General features: G+C 51.6%; 1 protein-coding gene across 9 annotated transcripts in view; it reads left to right on the top strand.

The window, feature by feature from the left end:
- Positions 1–2099: 2099 nt before the first annotated feature.
- The window catches only part of LOC123097440 (protein HUA2-LIKE 2), a 45237-nt gene continuing 22344 nt past the window's right edge, over positions 2100–24992 (top strand). For 8 of the 9 annotated variants that reach the window (XR_006447194.1, XM_044519173.1, XM_044519179.1 and 5 more), the window contains exon 1: positions 15722–15919. The gene's annotated coding sequence lies outside the window, so the exon portion shown is untranslated. Of the gene's footprint in view, positions 2513–8057; positions 8135–13969; positions 15920–24992 lie in introns of those variants that run through there. The other variant, XR_006447193.1, reaches the window with a different exon arrangement.

Genomic DNA, 24992 nt, shown 5'->3' on the forward strand with positions numbered 1-24992 from the left:
AAATATACTTCCGCCTATAAGCAAAATCATGTTAGCAATGCCTGCATATATTTCATCTGATATAACAATACATTACTTACACTCAGAGAATTAAAATCCTAGCTTTAGAGCATGAAGCTAACCAACCAGAACAATATGTATGATGCTACCACCAAGCTAGCCACAACAATCATGCACGCAACAGCAAGCCAGCAAAAAAATACAATGGGTGCCTGGACACACACATCACTAAGCCAGCAAGCACACACACAACAAGAACTCGTAGCAATCAAGCACGAAGGCTAGGAGAACAGCTGGGACTGGAACAGAACTACCTTGCTAGAGACGGGATGCCCAGGAGGAAGCGACTGGAGGCGGCAGCGGCGAATCCAGGCAGCAGCTGCGCAAACACGAGACATGCATTTCATCAGTTGGCAATGGAAGCATCCATCATATTCATACATACCTGTGTTTCTTTATAAGCACTCCACTTCTCCGCCTCACACCGTTGACCTCCACCTCAATAACCTGGTTAATCAACAACACATGATCCATGGGGCGATGATAAACCTTGTATATATCTGAAAATTGATGGGAGGCAGTGTGGAGTATTAGATCTCTGACCTCCGACGGGCCGATGAGCCAATGGAAGAAGGGGATGGTGAGGGCGGCGTTGAACACCTAGGCCCAACGCCGGAAGGGAGCATCCAGAGGAGCACCTCACGGACGACCTCCTGCTGCTGCGCGTGCAAGCACCTCGCATCCCGCCTTCTCCTCATCCTCACCGGCCAGCTCTTCTTCCTTCCGGCGAACTTCTGCATCTTGCGCGCGAACATCCCATGAACACGTGCTCCAGCGGCTCGTCCCTGTAGTCTGTCTTCTCCACCATTGGCCGAGGCCTAATTTGTGCTAGCAAAAGAAATCGCATCATGAGCAAAAGAACGAACTCGCAACTAACATTTCAAATTGAGATTTATCCATTAGCAATCCCAAAATATATAAATAAAGGGGCTTCTAATTGACCACCTGAGTATTTCGAGTTGTGCCGGAATCCATGGGTAGAGCACCAGCTGCAAGTGTCATCGACCACCCACTGAGGCCGCCGTCGGCCGCACGACCGCAAGAGCCGCCGTCCGCCGCACCACGAGGAAGAGGTGGAGTGCAGCCTCCGGTGCAACGCGCCCGAACCCCAACTTCGTCGCAGCTCCCGATCCAAGAGCGGATCGAGCAGCGGCCAACCTCCAGGTCGCGCCCGTCCTCGCCGACGCAGGCCGACGCCGGTCATGCTCTCTCCCTCCCTCTCATCTTCCTCTCTCTCTCTCTCTCTCGTAGGGTTCGCGCAGGAGGAGGGGACTGGGGTGTGCACTTGCCCCGGCGTCATAGACGGAGAAGCCGTCCGCGCCTTGGAACCGAACCCCCAGACCTGGTCCTGGGGTTCGCAACTCGATGCCGCTACCGGAGCGTCTCCGCCACCGCCGCTCCTCTCGCGGTCCGGCCGACGCAGAGATCAGGAAGGAGGAGGAAGCTAGAAGAGAGAGAGAGAGGAGACGAGTGGGTGGCTAGAGGAACAAGCTCGACGGGGAAGGGTGGGGTGCGGGGGGAAGTGGAGGAGGGAGGTGTGCCGGGCGCGGCGGCTGCGGGGATTGGGAGAAAGAGGGCCGGTGTTTGACTGACGCGGCGTGGGAAGGGCATGGGACGCACGTCGCGCCGCGCAGCGTGGGACGATTTTTATCTCCCGCTAGATGACCCGGTCAATACGCACGCGGAAGAAAACAAGCCCAGCAACCGTTGTGTGAGACCATCAGCCAACAAGGCCCATCCGTCATAGTTTGCGGGGCGGGTTCGTGCGCGGCAGTCCATCCTCTATCTTTCTCTAGCCAATTGCAGACGAGCTCGCCCACTCCGCACGACGCGGAGGGCGCGGCGCGTGTGGAGAGGCACGCGCACACCAAGAAAAGTTTGACCCAGCCAATCGGATCTAGCCCGAGCCCACACGCCATACACTGTCCAGATTTCACCACGCGGTCAAAACGACATGAGTCAATTCTCAGCGAGATCCAACGAACGGCAGACAAAAAAAAACTCGCTCAACCATGATCTAACGGCGAGCGAAGGAAGCGATCGAGGAGGGAGCCTTCTCCATGGGAGTTGGCCAGCCTCATTATTGTTTTAAATGAGAGCAGAAGAGAATAATAAAAATAAGTAAAATTCCTCTTCCCCTCGCCGCTGCCTGCCGCCGCCGTTGTTAAAGCTGAAGGGAAGAGGAGGGGGAGGACGACCACCGGGCGCCCTGCTGCCTCCGGCACGAGCTGCGGCCTGCTGCCGCTACACAGCCTCGTGCACTGTGCGCTAACCGCCGCCCCGGAGGCGGTGGCGGCGCTGCGGCCGGCTGGTTGCCGGGAGACTGATGGCGCCGGCGAGGAGGAAGCGCGGCGCATCTGCGGCTGCCGCAGCGGCGTCGGCCGCGGCGCAGTGGAAGGTCGGCGACCTGGTGCTCGCCAAGATGAAGGGCTTCCCCGCGTGGCCAGCCATGGTGAGTTTGGGCTTCTTTCTCATCTGTAGCCCGTGGCTTGGGAACTCGGGTTAGCTTTCTTAGGGTTTCGGTGGAAGGCGCGCCTTGTGGGGCCTGCCATGCTGCCATTTTGGCTAAATCTTAGGTTTTTCGATGGCCTCTTGCTCCGATTTGATTGTTTTAGCTGTTAACCTGTTCTAGTTTTGTGCTTTTCTTGCTGCTTACCAGTGAGATTTGGTATGCACACGGTTTAGGATATGGAAAAAGGGATCTTTGAGTCGAGAAGCTGTTTCTTGTTTCATTTTCCCGAGCTTTGGAGATTAGGTGATATTCCTATGTTTTATCGCAGCTTAACTAGTTTCATTTCCTGTTTTCCTTCTTCTTTCTTGTAGCTGCTGGTTTATTATTGATAATATTTCGCGTTGCTGGTAATTTAGAGTTTAAAGGAACTGGGAATCAGGTAGGATTTGAGTGACATGTCTTAACTCCGTTTGGACTTTGGATATACTAGTAAAAATGCCCGTGCTTTGCAACGGAAAAACAATAATCACCCGATCCCAACACACACGTCCACGTCCTTTATTTCATGGGGCATCCCATCCTTGTCGCCACTTATCCTCCTTCCCTCATCGACGATGCCCATTGTGTTCTGCTTACCTAAACGCGTCTGAACGAGGCCAATCCCAAGGCGGTGAGCTCGGCCACAGCAAGACACACCTACCATCGAGTCACGTGAATATTTAAAACATAAAAACTAATCTCATCGAGCTGGACATGAGGGTCATCCTCCATGAGCTACTCCCTACACTTATTAATAAAAGTTCACATCTAGAATGATTGGTGTATTCTATGCCTCCAACTATTTATGAATTTATTAAATTCTTACTGCTGGAATAACGTAAGCAATTTATTAAACTAAGTTCAAAATTAGGACTGTCAATAAAACAACAATAGAAACTATGGATGACAAGAGAGCTCACTTGGCCCATCTCGATGTAAATGGCCACGCAGTTTGTGAGGTAGGAGATGGCCGCATCGTCAAGCTCCATGGCTTTTGTGGAGTCCTAGATCAATGTATTGAAATCTTTCTTCCTCTAGAATAAATTTGGCTCTATTAGCCTCCTTCGAGACAATTACGACTACAAATTGAACTCTCGTGCTGCCACAGAAAAAAGAAAGCAGCAACGGCATACGCGAACTTTACTGAAACGTTAAAGTACATTTATACCATTGCAACTTGAACGTATTAACCTGAAGAATAAAGCCAGCCCGGAGTCTAGTAGTTAGTCCTAACGAAAAATAGAAAAAACTGCAGCAGAGTGGGTCAGAAGTTTAGAACCCATGCTAATGCTAGGTCTCGTTGGAATAAAGAACAACAACACATATAGCATTAGATCTTGGGATATATCATTAGATGTCTAGTAGAAAGTAGGCTTCTTAACTTGTAAATTTGTACTACCTCGTGTAGTGGTGTTCTTAACATATCAAGAGAAGGTAAAAGAAAAGTTCAGATTATCTCAAAGTAAACAGAGTTTGCCACTGGATATTGGAACCAGACGAATGACTCAAGAAATCTATCCTCTTCAATTAACCTCAGTGACGGGCTGCATAATTTAATTGGCAGAATAGTTTGGTCCTTGAAACTTCTGCAGTACATAAACAAAGAAACTGACCAGAGCAGACCAGCACTTTAGGATTTGTTTCTGATGATGTTTGTGATGTATGTGTAGATACATCATGTGCAAAGAAGGGTTATTTGTTTCTGGAGGAGCTACATCTGGTTAATTAGGACTATCAATTTGTATAGTATGTATGCCTACAGTGCACGGCACCAGAAAGAACTATCACCTAACACTGGATGCATTGTGCGATGCGTGGTTCCTCTTCTCCACCCTTCTTTCCCTTCCGCTCGTTCTCCTCAGTCATCTCCACTGGTTGGTGCTCTGGCCCCCTTGACTCCGTCTGGCGCTGCTTCTGCTGCTGTGTGGCTCTGGGGGGATCGATTTTTAGAGTGCTGGGCTGCTGGCGCTGGCCCTGACTCAGAGGCCTCATTGTTCTGGTTCATGAGGCACCTCACGTTCATTCTCCTTTTTATTTTCCGTGGGCGTCAAGATGGACATGAGCCTGCTCTGCCAGCACTCGTGTACTTGCTGTTGTCCTCGCCGGCCTTGTCGTTGCGCTCGCCATCACGCTGCCAGTGTTCCACATGCTCCAGCTCACCCTCCCCGTGGACTTTCTCAGCTCGTCGCTCATCACCGACATCACCGTCCGCCTTTCGCTCTCCTTCCCTGTCATCGTCGAGCTCAGCCGCATCGCTCTGACGGCCTCCCTCATCTCCTCGTTCCTTCGTGCCTGCTTCGTGGCGGGCTTGTTCCTCCCTAAGAGCTCACGGCCCCCCTCATCTGGTGTGGATCCGCTGCCGTCGTGTGTGATTGTGCCTCCGTTGTGGATGTGCTTGCTGAGAGCACTGGTTGGTTGTGCCGTGCCGTGGCTGGTGGGCGTCGCTGTGCCAGTATGTCAAGGTCTATTTTACTGCTGGAAGATCTTCCCGGCTGATCGAAAGAGGAGAAGGAGCGACCTTTTCCTCTCCATTAGAAAGGAATGGGGGGGACTTAAGGTGTTCTGTTAGGACTCCGCATGGCTCCATGTAAATTGTGTGTTCTGTTTCTTTCCGTTTTGCTAGTTCTTTTGCTCCCTTTTTTTTTATCGTGCGGGACAGGATTACGTAAGAAGGACAGGAGGATGGTTAACATTAAAAAAAAGGAGAGATCTCAGCCGTCAATCTTCGTTATTAACACAAAATCAATGGATATAAAGAAGTGACGTATGGAGAACTATGAAAGCCTCCGTCTTTTAATATTAGGTAAAGATAAAGATAAAGATATACATCCCTGCGCCTGCTGTTCGAAGTTTGTTAGTTACATAATGTGCTCTTTATTCATTGTGATTTGTTCAAGTTTATTAGATGCATAGGTTCCAATTTCATTCTTAGTGTTTTGCTCTTAGGACCCATTAGTACCTGTTTACACTGGTGCAAGGTTCTTTGTGACTTGCGAACAAATTGTGATTTCACTTTGGCATGCTAAATGCGAACTTTTAATTGCTTGCTTGGCATTAATGAATCTTCAAGATAGGGATAAATAACTAAACTATGACCCGACCTTATGTTGGCCCTTGGACCACCTTGTTTACACTGGTGCAAGGTTCTCTGTGATTTGTGAACAACTTACGGTAATCACAACTTACGGTTTCACTTTGGCATGTTAAATGCAATCTTTTAATTGCTTGATTAGCATTAATGGATCTTTAGAGACAGGGATAATAAGTACCTAAGCTATGACCCGACCTTATGTTGGCCCTTGAACTTTTTTTCTCACTGGATTAATCCTATTTATTTACTTTTGTCCAGGAATATTGATTATCTTCAATATTTTCTTCTTTTGGGACATAACCTTGTCCAAAGTTCTTGTTCAGTTAATGAATTCATTGAGCTGTAATAAGTGCGTGATGCATGTTATTTTTGTTAAGTGGTTTGGCTTAGAGCTAAAAAAATCAAACTGTATATTGGTGTTCCATGGTTGGCAGTTTACTTCATAAACCTTCTGCATTTGATTCTCATCATTGGCTAATGTTTGCATGACTCAACAAATTTCCTTCTCAACGTTGTTTTCAATAGTTACACTTGCTGCACAATTATTTTCGAAATTCAAAACTTCTAATGTTAGTACCACACTCGCTACATGCTGCATACTTGGTTAAGCTATTTGTTTGCTGAGATGCTTAGAGCATCTACAACAACGATTGCCAAATTTGGCACCCTATATGTCCGCGGACGCGCCCGAGTGTGTCCGTGGAGAGTGACCGGTCACCCCCCATATCTCCGCATCCATAGCCGTCCTCCTCAAATGTCCGCCCCCAAAGCCATACAACCCATGCAACGTGTTCCACATTTACATAGATGCAATTTGAACATAGCAATAGCAAACATATATTGGGGGATAGCAAGTTTCATCATCACATAGATACAACCAGACACAAAATGTTCATCACCTAGTTACGATAAACGATAGATAGATACTGGAAGAGGCCGCCAAACTTCACCACTTCCCTGCCGACCGCTTCCCCTTAGGGTCTTCGGAGTGATGGGTAGTCCTCTGTGTAGGCGCCGACGCTGAAGGGGCGGTATCGTCGTCGGTAGTTCTGTTGCCGGAGGAGGACGAGCGGATCCCAACCAGACGCCGGGCGGCGCGGGTGTGCCCTCGCGATACAGGCGGCTTTCTTCGCGGTAGCCGCCTTCTGCCTTGCAGCGTGCCCTCGATTCTGATGCGGAGTGCCGTCGCATTTTTTGCGGCGGCAGCGGCGGGCGTCCGTCTCCGCTGAGGTGGAAGGACCGGCGGATGACGTCGCGGAGGATCTCGTCATCGTTGGCGGCGGGCGAAAGCGGCTCTAGCATGGAACTGCAAGATCCGTAGCCGGACCGGCTGGAGGCGGTCGGCGCCGCCCTCTGCCTTGCATGGCGATAGGCCCGTGCCTTTGACTCAGGCAGCCGCGGCCATGGGTTCGGCGATGCTTGGGACAAGCACTCAACACCGCCTGAGAGGAGCAATGGCTGGAGGTGCTGGGCGCCATCGGTTGCCAGCTGCCTGGCGAAAACTGCAATGTGCGGTCGCAGGCCGACGCGGAGCCGCAGCTGCCCCTCCGGGCCATCGAGGAGGCTGTGGAGCTCGAGCTCTTGCTCCTATCCACCAGTGACCGGCGGAGGGCAATGCGGAACGCGAGCTCCTCGTCGTCTGGAGAGGACGAGCTGGAATCCTTCTTGACGAGCGCCTCCCAGTCGATTGTGTCAGATTCGTTGCCGGATCTGATGCCATGGTGAAGGAGAGAGCACGAGGAGGGGAGGAGACGGGGCAGTGGAGACGGAGCGGTCAAGAGTGAGGACTTTGACTAGAGTTTGGTCCGGGTGGGGTATTGGCAGGGGCGGGGTGGGCTATCTTAGGCCGGATCCGACGTGGCGGACGCGTCCGGGTGTGTCCGGTACGCCCCAGATATGGGCTATGTTTGGGGAGTGCCGGTAAGCCCACACATTTGGGCTGACTATGCGAGGTCCAGTTGGGTGGCAATTTGCTGTCTGGGCAGTGACCGGGCAGGCTGCCCGGATGTTTGGGGACGATATGAGGGCTCCGGCTGTAGATGCTCTTAGTAACTATTCTACATGGTCAGTTGAATTCGAAACTGTTACATAGACATCCTGCATCAGTGATAAAGAAAGCTCTAGGTGCTAATTGTGTGTCTTGCCACTGCATAGTGCTTATCTCGCCTAAGCGAACGCCTAACACGATTAAGTGCTAGGCATTTTGTTGTCCCCTCACGCCTTTTTTCACTGTCCTGCATACTTAATCGCTGTGTGGCTGTATTTACCAAGGAGGTATTAAGTTAACTGCAGAATGTGCTAATTTGTTCCTTTGCTGATGTTAGACTATTTCTGGGCGGGAGAAAATTTCATATAAATTATTTTCCTTGTGTTTCAGTTTGTTTTATTTGAATTTGCTATTTGCATGCTTTGCAGATAAGTGAACCAGAGCAATGGGGTCTACCTTCTGTTAAAAATAAGCGTCTGGTCTACTTCTATGGAACTAAACAGATGTAAGTTCTATTTTGAATGGAACCTTTCATTTTTGTATGGAATTCAGAAGCTGCTTGTATCTCTATGGCTCATCTGCTTAGTGTGCGTTGAAGTTTTTCTATGGCTCATCTGCTTTGTCTTTATAATTGGACAATTGGTTATATATGGAGTACTTGTTATGATAAAAAATAATGCATACCTTTGTAAGTATGTTTTCTTGGGTTATTATGTCAGTGCCTACTTACTATTTGCACACCACTTTACTTTCCTGAGTAAATAATGTTGTTTATCCAACTATAAGTTGCAGATTAGATAGATACTTTAGCATGGATTAACATCTAGTTGTCAAAACCTGTTATTTGATTTCTTTCTGTAATTTGCACGTGAGCTATGCAATGTTCTTACCTACCTATGTATATTTGTTGAACTAAGAAATAGGATAAACTTAAGGCTGTTAACTCTGGACAATCCACTTAACTGGAAAAATTACATGCCATGGGTAAGAGAAATCAAACTACACATTCAGGCCAATCTCTTAAAAAAATTGGAGTTATACTGAGCATTGAGAAAAGCACAATTAGTTTCCGGCACAGTCCTCTCTTTGTTCTGGTGTCTGAGAAAGGCACTACCAACATGTTCTGTTGAAGTTATCATATGGAGTTTTTGACAACCAATAATACAATGGTGTACAAGCCAAGGGAAGAACTTGCTCCTCGACCTTTAGGAGTAGAATAATTCCTTATTTGTCCCTTTCTTAAAATGTGCTTCCCTGTTGGCCTAAAAAATATATTCTAAAAAATATATATCTTCCCTATTTGACACCATGGAAAAATTATATGCCATGGGTAAGAGAAATCAAACCACACATTTAGGCCAATCTCTTGGAAAAATTGGAGTTATATTGAGCATTGAGAAAAGTACCATTAGTTTCTAGCACTACCCTCTCTGTTGGTCTCGTGTCTGAGAAAGTCACACTACCAACATGTTCAATTTTTTTCGAGAAAACGCAAAAGAATTTGCGTTTCATTATATTGAACAGGAAGATATCGGGGGTACAACCTCCAGAAAGGAGGGAGAGGTGCCCTCAACTACAGACACGCAACAACATTAGGCCTCGACCAGCCCTGCCTCCAGCCAAAAATGGCGAGGCGCCGAGACTCGGAGCAACGGGGCAGCATCACCGCATTGATTGCAGCTCCAGGACTGCCCAGGCCAACGTACCTCACACCCATGTGCCTAGAGGGTCGGCGGGTGAAAGGCAGAGTCCGACAGGGACTGGCGTAGCATTCGTTGGGGGAGCGCTGGCAGTGGCATATGTTGCGACCTGCTCCCTGTGTAGCAGTCTACGCCAGAGCGATGCATCACCGGCCATCATCTGCCGCATCAAGTACTCCACTTGCAGCCAAAGCAGCGCCTCCAAGAGGGGAACAACGTTGAGACGCCGCCGCTGCCCGGTCCAGAGGTGGCCGGACCTAGGATTTCTCCCGGTGCTCGAGGAGGAGGTCTGGTGTCATGCCCAATATGCGATCCTATCCTAGAGGAACTCGAAGGTCCCACCAAGGATAGAAGCGCATATTGAAGACGCTTTGCAAGGTGGATATCATTACATCGTACCATGTACATAATAGATGGGGATACATACCAAGGCATACAATTGCAACATGAATACATCAAACATCATACAGAAGAGCAATATCCGACTACGGATGAAAACAAACAAAAAACACAAACGACATCCACCCTGCTAGCCCAGGCCGCCGACCCGGAATCTATCCCAAGATCGACGAAGAAGAAGCAGAAGGGGAACTCCAAAAGCAAGCAAGCATCACTCTCACGTCAAATCATCGCATTACCTGTACCTGCAACTGTTGTTGTAGTAATCTGTGAGCCATGAGGACTCAGCAATCCCATTATCATGGGTATCAAGACTAGCAAAGCTTAATGGGTATGGAATGGATAAGTGGTGAGGTTGCAGGGGTGTCCCAACTTAGTCCATCATAAACCCATGATCCGCGGAGGAAAAACCTCCATCTTGGGACAACCCGATCAAGCTCGGAATACCGGTGCACAAGACATTTCGACCATGGTAAAACAAGTCCAGCAGGATCTCCCGACGTGTCGACAAATCTCGATAGGAGCCGCGTATCTCGTTCTCAGGACACGGCGGATGAGCTAAGTGTACAACAACTGAGACTCGAGTTTCCTCGGGGGAAGCCGCACACGACTATTTTGGACCAACACCATCGGCACTGGCCTACCTGTATTATGTTGAATAACGAACCTCGGGTAGCGCTAACTCCCTATGCGTCAAATTTATTATCATGTTTATTATGTTGGGCAAAAATTAAAACCAATGTTGGGCCTTGCTGGAAGAGTTTTATTCAAAGCGAACTGTCAAGGGGGGCCTATAAACCCCGACCGTGTTAGGAACGCAAATCAAGGAACATAACACTGGTATGACGGAAACTAGGGCGGCAAGAGTGGAACAAAACACCAGGCAAAAGGCCGAGCCTTCCACCCTTTACCAAGTATGTAGATGCATTAATTAAATAAGAGATATTGTGATATCCCATGATATCCATGTCCCAACATGGAACAACCTGCAACTAGCAACGCTATAAGAGGGGCCGAGCAAAGTGGTAACATAGCCAAACAACGGTTTGCTGGAATGATGGAAGGTTAGAGGCTGTTTTATGGCAATTTGGGAGGCTTGACTAACAAGTGGTAGGTAGCGCGACATAGCGATAGCATTGAGACAACTAGCAAGCAAAGATAGTAGTTTTATCCAAGGTAATGGTCATCTTGCCTGAAATCCCGATTGGAAGAAGATCGAGTCCATGAAGAAGACGAACCAACGTAGTCGAACGCATCCTCACAATCGCAACGTAACCGGGAACTATCGAGAAGAAGCACAACCGGGAAGAAGCAGACAACACGGTAAACGACCAAGCATAAACATGGCATGATGCACAACCAAGTATGATGCATGTCCGGTTTAATGTTGTTACTCATGGCAAGTGATGATGCATGAAAGAACCCCACATCAAAGCAAGTTTAAATGAGGCCGGAAACAACACATAACAATTCCGGAAGTTCGCCATATGCAAATTTCGAATTTGGAACAGATCTGAATTAAACACAATGTTAAAGTTGTTAAACAACAAGTTAAAGTGCACCATGATGATTTACACGTTGTTCTAGTTAAGTTACATATGTAGATCATTTAATTCGGAGCTACGGTCTAGAAGATATGAGCTAAACAAGTTCAACATGACATTGATGCAAATGCAAGCAAAACACAATCAAAACACTGCAAAACATGGATGCAACATGACATTATGAAACTACATGCAAATCTAAGAAAGTTTCATATAGGACATGATCAAAACGGAGCAACGGTTCACACATACACACAAGGCAAGTTTAAATAACAATCTGCCCAAAACAGCATGATGCCTACTTGGGATGCACATAACAACAAGCATAGCAATTATACTATTTATGAAATTGACATGAGCATACAGAAGACATGGCAATCTCCAACTTACTCCATTGGCACAAATTCATATGATGCATAGATTAATTACTATGATCTTTGCAAAATGGAACATGCAGTTAACAGATTGACAGTTTTATCATGATGGCAAGGTGAGAGCAAGAAAGAGACATGCTACAACAACTTAACATGTCAACCAAGGGCATGGCATCAAAGTACACATAACAGAGCAAATCACACAAAGGAATCATATGCATATGAGCAATGGATGAGTGGCAAACATCATGGCAAGTTTGAAAGTTTTAACAGTTTTCTGTAGTTAGCAGCAATTAACACCAGGATGCACTTTTGCAACGAAGATTATGACATGTAGATGCACTCTGGTATGCATGCAAATGCCACCATCATGTAGAGTACAGAGAGTAGATCAACTTTCATATATAAACCATCTCCATCGGACAAACATGCATAAAGTTGCAGCAAGTTCAAAATGCATATATGATGTTAAAAACTGGGACTTAGTGAAAATAGACCTCGCGGGACAGGCGGATCCAGCGGATCTGTTTGGTTCGCGGGCGAGGCTGATCCGGGACGGGATGGGACGGAGCGGTCCAGGTCGGGGGGACCTCCATCCCTCGTACAGAACGGCAGCGACGGAAGTCAATGGCGACGGTGGGGAGGCATGGGACTCCGGCAGGCGTCGGGGAGACCGGGAATGGGCAGATCCGGGCGGGCGGCCGGATACAGGCAAGGGCGGGGACGGACGGAGCTTGGGGCGACGCTGTTGCCGACGGAGCTTGGGGCGGCCATCCATGGCATCCTGGTACAGAGGAGAGGGCACCGTGTGTGCGAGAGAGAAGCACGGGGAGGAAGGGAGAGACGGGGAGAAGAGGGCGGCGGTCCAGGGGTCGCCGGCGTGCGGCTCCGGCGGGGTCCGGCGAGGGCTTCGGGAGGCGTGGTCGGACAGGAGGAGCACGGTGCTCTCCCGATCCAGATCGGAGACCGCGGCGGATTTAGGCCCGGTTCGGCCCGGGGCAGGCCATCGATGGGCTTTGCGGGCTGCGGCGAAGTGGGGAGCGAGGTAGGGTGATGTGGCGCGACGGGAGTGGTGGAGGGCGGCGGCTGGGTGGCGGCTTGGCCAACAGCTGAGCGACAAGTGGCGACGGTGGGCTGGCGGCGCCAGATCCGAGGAAGGAGGCTAGGGGTAGGGTTTCCTAAAATGGAGGCTGGGGTTTCCTTTTATAGCTGGGGTTAGGGTTTGAGGGAGTTTTGGGGGTGTTTTCGGGCATCGGATCGCGATCGAACGACTCCGGTCGCAAGATGGGGTAGGCTGGGCTAATGGGCTGTGTAGGGGGGGTGTGGGCTGAGAAGGGAGGGAGGATGGCTGCCCGGCACGGCTTTCGGATGCTGAAAACGTCCGACGAATAAACCGGCTATAGTTTTCCGTTGGGGTATCAAATGGACTCCGAATGCGACGAAATTTGGCAGGCGGTCTACCTACAATATAACAAGACCGCACGTCAACTTTCATCCCATTCCGAGAACATTTTTATCCCACTTATAAAATAATATTTTGGAGATGACGCGGGCGCGTGCGATTGTGGTTAGACTAAGAACGGATAACGAAGAGGACGGGGAGAACCCGACAACCACGGGCGTATGCAAGTTTGAAAAGAATGACGGCACGAGTGCCGATACAATGCGATGCGATGATGAATGCAACAAACAAATGAAACACACAGTGACAAAATAAAATGGAAGGGAACTGGAGTGTCGGTCTTGGGGTGTCACATCCGGTCAGGGTCATGCCAGCGCCTCCAAGGAGGTGATGGCACCCTCGGGTGTCGCCGTTGACAGCGCAGGCTGTCGCCACGCGGTGATTTCGCCCCGACCCATGAGCAAAGACCTCAAATGCAGTGGCAGACCGGACATGGGGAAGAACGTTGGAAAAAAGCAAACCTTTCCTCACCTCCATCTAAAAAAAATCATTATAAAAAAACCCTCATCTCCATCCTAATTTTTTTCCTCACCTCAGCTAACCAGCGAGTGCCATGTGGCATAACCCACCGCTTGCCCAGTCTTTCCCCCTTAATGGGTTTAATTGCAGCATAATTACAAAAATGGGAAATGCAGTAGAAGGCAGCTTCAGTAACATACCAAGTCTTTTACTTAAAGCTCACTATATAGGACAATACTGTTTGTCACATGTAACAGTTATGAGGGGGTCCTTTTGTATTGAGTTTTGACCCAGCAGGGCAAGGTGTGCAGAGAACATGTGTTAGGGAACTGAATTACCATAACTAAGACATGACACCTGTTTTCTCTTTTCATGTCTGACCTCTCGTTCTTTCTACTGTAGTGCTTTCTGCAACTATGCAGAACTGGAGGCGTTCACTTAGGAGAAAAGGAGGTCTTTACTTGCTAAGCGACATGGCAAAGGGGCTGATTTTGTAAGAGCAGTTGATGAGATAATTGATGTTTACGATTCTTTGAAGGAAGATAGTAACAAGCTTGATCTTACTGCCGATGAAGTGAAACCAGGTGAAGAAAATCTTGGTGATAGTAATAGCAGATTGGATACTAAAGATCTAGCTAAGAGCTCTAACATGTCTAGTGATAAAAAATTAGAAGACCATTCAGTCACTGCAAGAGATCGCGACTTGGTCACTGCTGATGCGCCTTCTGTCACTTTAGTCGGGAGTGACCGATGCGTTGTAAATTCTGCTCCTGATGGGCCTACTGAAAACATATCCATGCTTGACGAGATGAGGAATATCCCTTTGTCTGCTAGTTCATTTTCGAAAAAAAAGCTAAGGGATGCATACCCTCAGAACTGCTACGCACGGAGCAGGGCTCCAGCTTTGCGGATCTCGAGAAGTTCATTGAGTGTTGTAAACAGAAAAGTTCAGGGTTCTTGTAAGCTTTTGGGTGAAACCAGTTTGGCTTCTGTTGATTTGGTTTCTGATGACAATAAGGAAGATTTGACTGTTCTTAAATACCCAGATCATGACAAAGCGAACTCAGGCGCCCTTTCTATGCTGGATGAGGTTTGTGTGCATTCAAGTGTAGGCACCTTCAATCAACCTGGAACTCCTGGGGCTAGTGACTGCAATAAAAATTTGTCTTCTACTGCTAAGGTAGATAATACCTGTGACAGCGAAGCATCTCAAAATGGAGCTTCAGCGCTAGAATTAAAATCAAATGGTGCATCAAGTTTTCCCATGAAGTCAACAATAATTTTCAAGAGAAAAAGGAAGCCAAATGGAAATTGGGTTCCTCATGCTACAGATTGTATGACACCCAATAAGGACGCGGAATTCGAGGTTGAGTTGAGTGGAAGACTCACAGATTCTCCAAATTCAAAGAATGAATTTAATAAGTCAGACGGAGATGAACACTTGCCGTTGGTCAAAAGAGCAAGGGTTCGAATGGGAAGGCCTCAGTCAGTGGCTTCACCAAAGACAGTTGGCCAGATTGATGTTCCTAATAATAGATCAGGGCTTGCTGCACCCGCTGACCACTCTGTTATGCATATTAGCAATGCTTCTTCAGCTGATCAGTCATTCATATTAGACATGCCTGTCCTGCTAGGGGATGGTCACTCTGTCTGGAAGAATAAAGAATACCAACCAAGGGGTTTAACATTGGATGTGGAAGCTGCTTTGCCACCATCAAAACGCCTCCATCGTGCTTTAGAAGCTATGTCTGCTAATGTTGCGGAAACTATTAGTAGTCTTCCTGAAGAGAGAGGATCAAAGCAGTTGATTCTAAATGGTTGTGTGTCTGCAGAAAACAGCCATTCTAGTAAATCGGCAGACACAGTAGTCACAAGCCCTAACAGATCTGGAATAATTGAAAGCCTTGGATCATCAGGCATGCAATTAATGCATAGCTCAACAGGCCAAACACGCACCTCAGGATCAATTTTACAGAATAAAAATGTAGTTGTTTCCATGAAACTGAAGGAGCCTGCCCTTGATGTGACACAGACCATAGCTGTACATGATCGGTTATCATCTTCTCGGAAACCTAGCTGTAATGATGTCTCCAAACTAATCAGCTACAACAGTGATACAAAACCAATCGGCTGCCCTGCTTTTGATGTTAACAGGAGTGATGACAGATACGGCGAGCCAGTTGACCAACCAAAGTTTCTTCTCTCTGATAATAATGTGAACAGTGATTCAGTATCACGTGGTGATACTGTTTTAGCATCAGCAATCAATATTTGTGATACCACAAGCACCTCTTCATTGGCTACCAAGTCTTCTAGTATACAGTCTGATGCAGATACCCGAACATTTGAAGTGTAAGCTCTATCTTTCATGTCAAAGTAAATCTTTGCTTTTGTATGTACAATTATTTGTGTACACTGATATGTTCCATATCTTCATGACTTCATGTCAGCCATATTTCTCCAACAAATTTACGGCACCTGCTATTTCTTTTATGGTCATGTTTTGGTGGAATCTTGTGTTACAATTGTTTTTTACTTGTGTAGAATGATGTTACCATGCAATGCATAGTTGTTTCACCTGAAGTATACTATTGAAGCTGTATGTTAAGATAGACATTGATTACATGAACTATTTAAAAGAAGGGTGGTATGGCTTGAAATATGCAATTCATCCATATTAGGCATATCTATAATAATACACAAACTGTTGGCGTCAAGGATAATATGTGCTATCCATGGTGGGCTATCTTCATCCACCATCTGTTCAATCCTGAGATTCGCATATGTGCTATGAGGGCAATCTCTGGTGGTTTTACAGGAAGGAATGGCAAAGTACACCCTTCTGTAGTTATTGCTAACTAACTAAAGCCGTGATAGCTGACATGATACACGGTACATTAATTGTACAACAGACATGCTAGACATTTTTCTCATGCAATGATGACAGATACCAGCTATTTGCTATTGCTATTGGCTGGTCTGAACAACCTTGGATAGCAATATATAAAAGCCAATCGCAAACATGAGCTAGTTGGTTATGCCACTAGATATATCATGTTCCACTCAGAACCATGAGTAACCAAGTAACCAAACACATTTGAAAAATTATTTAGCCTGTTCAAAATGAGATATACAGAAATAAAATGATCCAGAAAATTTATGTGTTCAGAATAAGATCGACACACTTGACCTAGGTACATGCGCCATTTTATGATGAGTAACGAGGCTGCGCATAACCTGATGCACTGTGCGTCAGTGCACACTGTGATTACTTAACATCATCAACTCATATTAGTTGTGTGTTATGCAAACGGAGTTTGAATATGGAACTATGGTACAGATCTCTGCTCTAGTGGGTGGTGGTGTGGCCCGGGGGGTGGGGTATCCCTTGTACATATTTTAGCAATCTGTGAGGGGTTTAAAAATCATCCATGATTGCACCCAAATGTGAGATTGCTTTAGGTAATTATTACTGATGGTGGAAGGATTTTTTTTTTTTGCGAATCATATGACGAAGTTGTTTTTGTTTGTGACAGAGATCGAAAGAGAAGTGGTACTTATCAAGATGTTTAGTTTTAGTACTCCATAGAAATATCGAATATGCAGCGAAGGTATAGGCATACGATTTACCATTGAGTCTCGGCAGTATATTTTTGCTCGTTTGATTAGATTCAGATGCAGGAAGAAAATTTAGTGATGGGGCTCTCTGGCGCCATAGTTTGAATCCTGATTTATTGTGGAGGAAAACATACAGTATACCTGAAAAGAGAAGGCCTATTAGTTACAGAAATTGCCTTCTACCGATGTACATGAGTTTATGCTGGTATAATCTGAGATCCTTGCCCTGCTTGAAACTTAGAAAAATTGGTGGAGATGAGCGTTAATTCTCACTTAATGTTGGCTTCCGTATTGTATTCCAAATTAATTTTTCTTCCTAATTCATTAATCCATAGTGTAATATGTTTCCATCCATGTAGATGTTCGGCCTCTGGATACCAGATTGCTTGGGTAAGTGATATGACTGGCATTTTGGTTGCACTTATCAATGATATACTCATTACTTCTGTATTTCTTATTTATTGTCGGAGGGATTGACCACGGGTAGCCTCATCAGCACTCCATAGCATTTCAAGACATCGGGGCTAGCAAAGCCCCTCGTACCTCCCAGGCGCATGGCCGGCTCCTTGGGCCGGCTAGGCCCAAGCGGCCGGCTCCTAGAAGACGACGCACTCTCAGAAGGCGGCGCAGGGGGAGGCCGACTCCTAGCAGACGGCCCCTCCTCCCCTCGGAGTCTGCACCCATTCATTACGATAAGACGGGGCGTGGCTACAGGGCCACCTGCTCCCCCCTAATCTCGGAGGAGCGTGCCTACAGTGCGGGCGGACCAAGCGGATACTCGCCTGCCCGACGCGGCACTGTAGCCATGCGGCTCGTGACGTAGCCCTCGTCAGCTAGGGCCATGCTCCCACGATGGACGGTCGGTACGGCCTGCAGGCGGCGGGCCCTACCTGTCCGTGAGTAACCAGAAACGGCGCCCCCCGAGAAGGTGGCCTCAGGGGCGGGCTGGCCTCTACCATCCGGTCCTCCCCTCCTCTCGGAGTCCACGCGCCATTACTCCGACGAGACGGGGCATGGCTACAGTGAGCGCACGTCAGGCGGTGGGACTGTAGCCATGCGTCTCCCGACAAGGCCTCCGTCATCAAGGGCGAGGCTACAGCAAAAGGCAATCAAGGCGGCCCGTAGGCGGCGGGCCCAACCTGTCGGCCGGATTCTCGGCAGCCGGCGGGACCCACCAGGCGGCGGGCCCCAGCAGCCGGCGGAGAACCCGGCGCCCTTGGATACTGACGATCGGGTCTTACACCCAGTCGTGTTACCATTGTACCCCTGGGGGTAGGCCTATATAAACCTGTCGGATTTCGGGTTCTGGCAAAACCCCTAAGGTTTGAACACTGGGGTGCGCACGAAGATCTCTCCCTTCCCCTAGCTCGCTCACTCACCGCGATCTCAAAGCTCAGCATGCCGAACTCGAAGAACAGGGGACACAAGAGTTTATACTGGTTCGGACCACCGATGTGGTGTAATACCCTACTCCAGTGTGGTGTGGTGGATTGCCTTGTAGGTTGAGGATGAACAAGTACAAGGGAAGAACAGCCTCCTTAGGAGAGGTGTTCTTGAGCTCGGTGAGCTTGTGTGGTAGAGGATGATCTGAATGATCCGTCCCTTGCTAAGGTGGTGGCTAGTCCTATTTATAGAGGCCCGGCTCCTCTCCCCAAATATTAGGCGGGAAGGGATCCCACAATGGCCAATTTGAAGGGGGACAACTAGTACAAGCTATCCTGACAAAAGGTGGTCTTCGCCTGCCAAAGGATCTGGTGGTGACGCCGTCGTGGGCTCCGCGATGACCTCCATCCTGTCGTCCTGCTGGTCTTGGTCTCGTTGCACCGATATGGAAACCTTTGCCTGATGCCTCGGGACTCCTCGCCTGAGCTTGCCCCTTTAGCACCAAAGAGGCAATGGGTACTCTACGCCCGCTGGCGCCCGTCTGGCGCCCGCTTGGCCTTGGTTGTCACGGCTCACGTCACGGGAACCTCACGAGGTGCCCCTCGCCTTGATCTCTCCGCTCTTCGCGAGCCAGCCTAGTGAGGCCGCCCTTGAGGAGGTCTTGTTTCGTTCGCCTCGCGAGGGTCTTGAGTGTTTGCTGGTGAAGATGGGCCGTACCAGGCTGCTGCTGGAGCCACGCTGTGGGCCGTAGGCCGCAAGCAGGCAAGTCTGGGGACCCCCGTTCCCAGAACGCCGACAGTAGCCCCCGGGCCCAAGGCGCGCTCGGACTTGGCTTCGAGGCGAAGCCAAAGGGCAAGTGCGGAGCACCTCGGGCCCCAACCGCCTGCGGCCTTGATTGACGCGTAGCGACTGACGGGATGTGGGCTTCTCCGCTTCCCCACGCAACCTTGATATCCGCCTGACTAGGCGGCCACCGCGACCAACATAGTTATTCCTTTGTCGCTGATGACGCGCTCCCCCAACTCTTCCGCCTCCTCGAAACAACAACCCCTTCTTCCAATCTGACCTGAGCTCTGTCCTCTCCGTCGCCATGGCGCCGAGCCGACCGAAGAAGGGGAAGAAGAAGCTCCAGTCCTCAGCTGAACCACCCCGGCCTTCGAGCCGGCTGTCGGGCGGTCGGTGGTGCTCAACCAGGAAGCCATGGGCAAGGTCCGCCCAGCTCTCGCCGCCGACTTCAACGAATGGGGGAAGACGGTGGCCTGGCCTGCATCTCGCGCCTCTATTGACAGGGCAGCCACTGAGGTCCACATTCTCCTTGTCGCCCTATGGGCCGGCTTGATTCCCCCTTTCTCCTCCTTCAACGCCGTGCTTTCCCATTATCGGATCCATATGCTGCACTTAGATCCCCAATCCATCGTCCTCCTTGCTGTCTTCGCCTTTGTCTGCGAGGCCATGGTGGGCATTGCTCCCTCCGTAGCCTTGCTTCGCCATTTCTTCTCGCTGCACCTGGCCGATCCTCGGTAGTGCTCGGGGTGTCTGAGCTTCCAGGCCGTGGCCGCGACGGCCAGCTCAGGGATTGATTCCGAGCTCCCGTCGTCTACGAGCAAGTTCCGGCAGCTGTGGGTATTCGTGGATGTCGGCGTGCTCAGCCCTCTGCTCTCGCTCCCGTCGGCACCCGCCGTTCCTAGTTCTGGCTGGGGCCACGAGAGGCTCGCCGACTCGCGTCTTGCCTACGTCTGGCTCCGGTTGAAGAGGCTGAAGGATCTTGGCGTGACTGCGCCCATGGTGATGAAGGAGTTCATTCGGCGCCGTGTTGCCCCGCTCCAGCGCCATTCTCGACCAATGTGAACTTTGTCCGGCAGCAAGGACCGCATGAGGCTTCACGAGTCCGGGCTTCCTCTTGAGGCGCAACAAACTGTGCTCGAGATACTGGCGGGCGACCCGTCGCCAGCCGACATGCCGGAGGAAGGTTGCCTCTTGTACTTCTGCTTGAACAAGGTGGATTTCGCGAGGCAGATGCCTCCTTTCGATGAATGGGGACTACGCCCGTCCGGTCTTGAAGGGCCTCGCGAGAACCCGGTCTCCGTGGCTCCCTTACCCGACACCGACGCGGCGACATCCCCGGAAGTGGGCACAAGGGGGCAACCATCGCCGGCCCATGGCGACGCGGCTGCCGAAGGATCGACGCCGCTCGGGGCTCTCGGTGGGCCAACCCATGTCTCCGTGGAGAGTCGTCCTGATGAAGCGGCCGAACGGGCGTGGCAGCCTGATGCTCCCGTGGCCACAGCCCCCGAGGCCTCGGCGGGTAGCCGCGAGACGGAGGCCGAGGTCTCCACGCGGTATGGCACCCCTAAGGTCACCTCCTCAGGAGCTTCCCCAGCTGGGCCCGGGGCTGGTGACCGTACCCTGGGCTTCGGCCGTCTTCGGCTGAACTTCGACGCGCTCCGAAAGAGGAAAGGGTCTCCAAGCTGTAGCGGTGATGCCTTCCGGCCATTGAAACAAAGAAAATACAACGCCGTAGACGAGTGAGTACCTTATCTTTGTAGTTTCTCGAGTGCCGCTTCCCTTCCTGTTGAGGCGGCGAAATCTCGCGAGAAGCAACCTCCTCCTGCCTCAAGTCCCCTGTTGGCCTTGAGCGCCTCAAGCCAGCCTGCCGCGCATGGCGCGAGGTCGGCCGGAGAGGCAAGCGCGCCAGCCTGGTGCCTCGAGCCCACGTTCTTGCCATCTCTCCTTCGTGGCCTTGCTTGAGGTGCGGCAGGCGTGCCAAGGGCTCCTCCTTTGGTTGTCGACCGTGGCTGGGTGGCCTCCGCCCTGGCCTCTCCTTCAGGTGACGAGCCGCTCCTCCTCGGGGCTCTCGCCAGGGCCCGAGGGGCGCCCGGCAGGGCACCAGCCCCCAGCCCCCTGCTGGGAGGAGGCGAGCCCCCTCGGACATCTTCAACGACTTCCGGCACGAGGGACGGGCCTGGTCATGCGTTTGAGCTCGCGCGCAAGCGGGGTGCTGTCCGCCACGAGCTCTTCCGGGAGGGGATGGGTGCGCTGAGCCGGCTTGGGGAAGAACTCGTGGATGTCGACGCCCGCCTTGAAGCTGAGGGTCTCTGGCTGATGGACGAATGGCATCAACTGAAGGTGGCCATCAACCTCGAGCGCCTCCAGCGCGAGAACGTCCACGCGAAGGCCGAGGCCTCCCTTGCAACCTCGCACAAGGCCAGTGCCCGGGCCTTGGAGGAGGCCAGGTAGGCTGACCTTCGTCGCGAGGCCGCCGAGAAGCGCAGCCAGGAGCTCCTGGCCATGAATGCCTCCCTGGAGCAACAAGTGGAGACGTGCAGGGCTGCCTTGGCGTCGATGAAGGGGGCGCATCTGATGAGGAGGAGATCTTGAGGCGCGAGGAAGCGCTGATGCTGGAGGCTACGGAGCGCAGCCTCGAGCTTGAGCGGTTGGAGACGAGGGAGCGTCAGGTCGCCGAAGCGGAAGATGCTGCCAGCGCGCGAAAAGCCAGGACCCAGGAGGAAGTTGACCGCAGAGTGGCTGAGGCTCGTGCTGATCTTGCTAACAGGTACAATCTGAAGCTGAAGCTCGTGGAGGCCGAATCTGAGGGTAGGACTGCCGCCCTCAGGTCAGGGTTGGCTGAGGCGGAGCAGCGCGAGAAGGCCGCAGCAGCAGCCCTGATCTCCGTGCAAGCCGAGCTGGCCTCCGCCCGTGCTGAGCTGCTCCCGCTTCAGCAGCGGGTTACCAGCGCCGAGTCCTTCGCGCAGCAGAGCAGGGAAGAGGCGCTTTGCCGGCAGACGCTACTGCGCGAGCATGTTCCCATGCTTCGGGACCTCAGGACGAGGGCCAACCAGGCGCTAGGTACCATCTGTGATGAGCACGCCCCTCATCCCCACGCCGAGGACTATGCCAGCCATCTTCGCTTCTTCACCGACATCGTGACGCGCTTGGAGAACCGGGCCGAGAGGGCTCGCGAGCTTGTGGCCTCCTTGGGCGCGCATTCTCCCGCGTCTTCAGCCATCTCCTGAACACCAATCCCGACTTTGACTTTGACGCTGCCATTGCCCCAGTGCCTGAGGTCATCCAGGACAACCTAGCGTGCTGGGTGGACGACAATGTGGATGCTCTGGTTAGGGCCTTTGCTTCTGATGACGACGCGGTGGTGGTCGTGGCGGATGAGGGCCGCGTGGTTGATGACGGTGAAGATAGCGCCAGCAGCCTGTCCGGGAGCGACTCGGGAGACGCGGCGAGCGATATGTCCGACTGAGCCCGCGCACCTTTATTTTGAACCTGCACGCAAAAGCTTGGGCACGACCCCTCACAATGTAAGAGCATTTTGAGGAGGGGGAGCCCCTCATGTAAACAGACTACAATTTTACTCCTTAGGCTAGGCTTAGAACGCGCTCTTGTGTGCTTGCGAGCCCCTTGCGGGCTTGCTGTCGTAACTTACTTTGGTCCAGTCGGGATTCGAACTGATTTGGCAGCTGCGGATGTGCATTTCTTCTGAGGGGAGCCCCTTGCGAGCTCGCGAGGTTTTGGTTTCCTGAGGGGTTCGCTAGTCCACCCGAGAGGGCCTCGCGAGAAGCGAACGCCAGTGATGGCGAGGTGCGCGCATAGCGCGTGTATGCCGCTGCCAGCCCCCGCTTGCGAGGTTTTCGGAAGGGGGGAGATAGCGCAAATCTCGAAACAAAGCACGAATCCAGAAACTCACGAAATCAACACGAACAAGAAAGGATGCCCCCATGATTGCCAATGGAAATACAACTTCATATTCAAAATCAAAGGCTGCAAATTTGAGCTACAGAAGAGGTCAAAAGCAAATGGCCGCGTCCGGCACCTAGCTAGTCTTCTTGTCTTCCCACCAGTGCGGAGCTAAGTGCTTTCACTGGCTGTGAGCATAGTCATTGGGGGACAGTGTCGACGGCCAGCGCGGAGCATGGTGCTTCCACTAGGACGTGGGCGGGAGCCCCCGAGGCCCGAGGGCGGCACTCCGGAGACTCCGGGGCGTGTACAGCCCCACTCATTATTACGTGAGTGTCACGAGCGGAGACCTTCACAGGCGTGAGCCTTGCTTCATATCGCCAGACGAGGGCCCCGCCTTGCGCCGCCCTCGACCATCGTTGGGGCGTTCGGAAACCAGGACGATGCCAAGGGGCAAAGGGGACGCTAGCGGCGCCCTCGGCGACCACGGGCCCTCTGCCGGGGGGAAGGCTCGCCAGTGCCTCCCCGACAGAGGACCTACCTCCGGGCGACGCCTTGCTCCGTGCGACGCGGGGAGGGGCCTTGCTCCTGGCTCCTCGCACGCAACCCCCAGTGCGCTTCCCCTGGTGGAAAGGAGGCTGCCGTGCTGGGGCCGTCGTCCACCGCTGTGACCTGATCCACTTGTGATCCATGGTTAGCGTAAGCCTGCTCCTGAGAGATTAGCGGTACCCTGCAGCTGTTGTCGCCGGCGGGGTCGGTGAGGCATCCCGCTGGGGCCGTAGGGGGCGACGATTGCGACTGCGCCCATCGGGGGAGGCACAGGTGTGGCTGGGTGCCCGGCTCCAACGGCCGCATCGCTGCCGATGAACCCTCCTGGTGCGCCTGGGAGCACGCGGGCGCGGCGAGACCCACCATGAGATCTGGCCACAACTTGAGGCATAGGAAGGGAGCAGAAAGGCGGCGTACCCCTGGTCGCGGCGTCCAACAGATCAGCGACGCGCTCCAGCAACGCATTGCGACCGCTCTCTGCTAGTCGGCACCGCAGCAGCTCCCGCGCCACTATGAGTGCGGCCCTCATGTTTGCTTGCTCCCGTTGGGTGTGCGGTGCCGTCGCCGCGGTGTAGCTCGAGGCCCTTGCGGCGGCCCGCGCGCGCCGCGTGGTAAGGGTGGAAGGCGTCAGACCGCGCCGCCCGCGCCCCGCGGCGCGCATGCCGCTTGGAGCGCGGAGTTGAGGTCTTCTTGGGTGGACGATGCCGCCGGCCTGGCCAAGCTGCCCAGTGGTCGGCGTTGGCTCTCAGGTCGCCGGACATCGGCACCGCGGGATGTTGACGGGTCTGCCGATGGAAGGGAGGCTTCGGCACAACCCTACCTGGCGCGCCAAATGTCGGATTTCGGTTCCGGCAAAACCCCTAAGGTTCGAACACTGGGGTGCGCACGAAGTTCTCTCCCTCCCCCTAGCTTGCTCACTCACCGCGATCTCAAAGCTCAGCACGTCAAACTCGAAGAACAGGGGACACAAGAGTTTATACTGGTTCGGGCCACCGATGTGGTGTAATACCCTACTCCAGTGTGGTGTGGTGGATTGCCTTGTAGGCTGAGGATGAACAAGTACAAGGGAAGAACAACCTCCTGAGGAGAGGTGTTCTTGAGCTCGGTGAGCTTGTGTGGTAGAGGATGATCTGAATGATCCGTCCCTTGCTGAGGTGGTGGCTAGTCCTATTTATAGAGGCCCGGGTCC

The sequence above is a fragment of the Triticum aestivum genome, chromosome 4D (assembly GCF_018294505.1).
Source record: "Triticum aestivum cultivar Chinese Spring chromosome 4D, IWGSC CS RefSeq v2.1, whole genome shotgun sequence".
NCBI lineage: Eukaryota > Viridiplantae > Streptophyta > Magnoliopsida > Poales > Poaceae > Triticum > Triticum aestivum.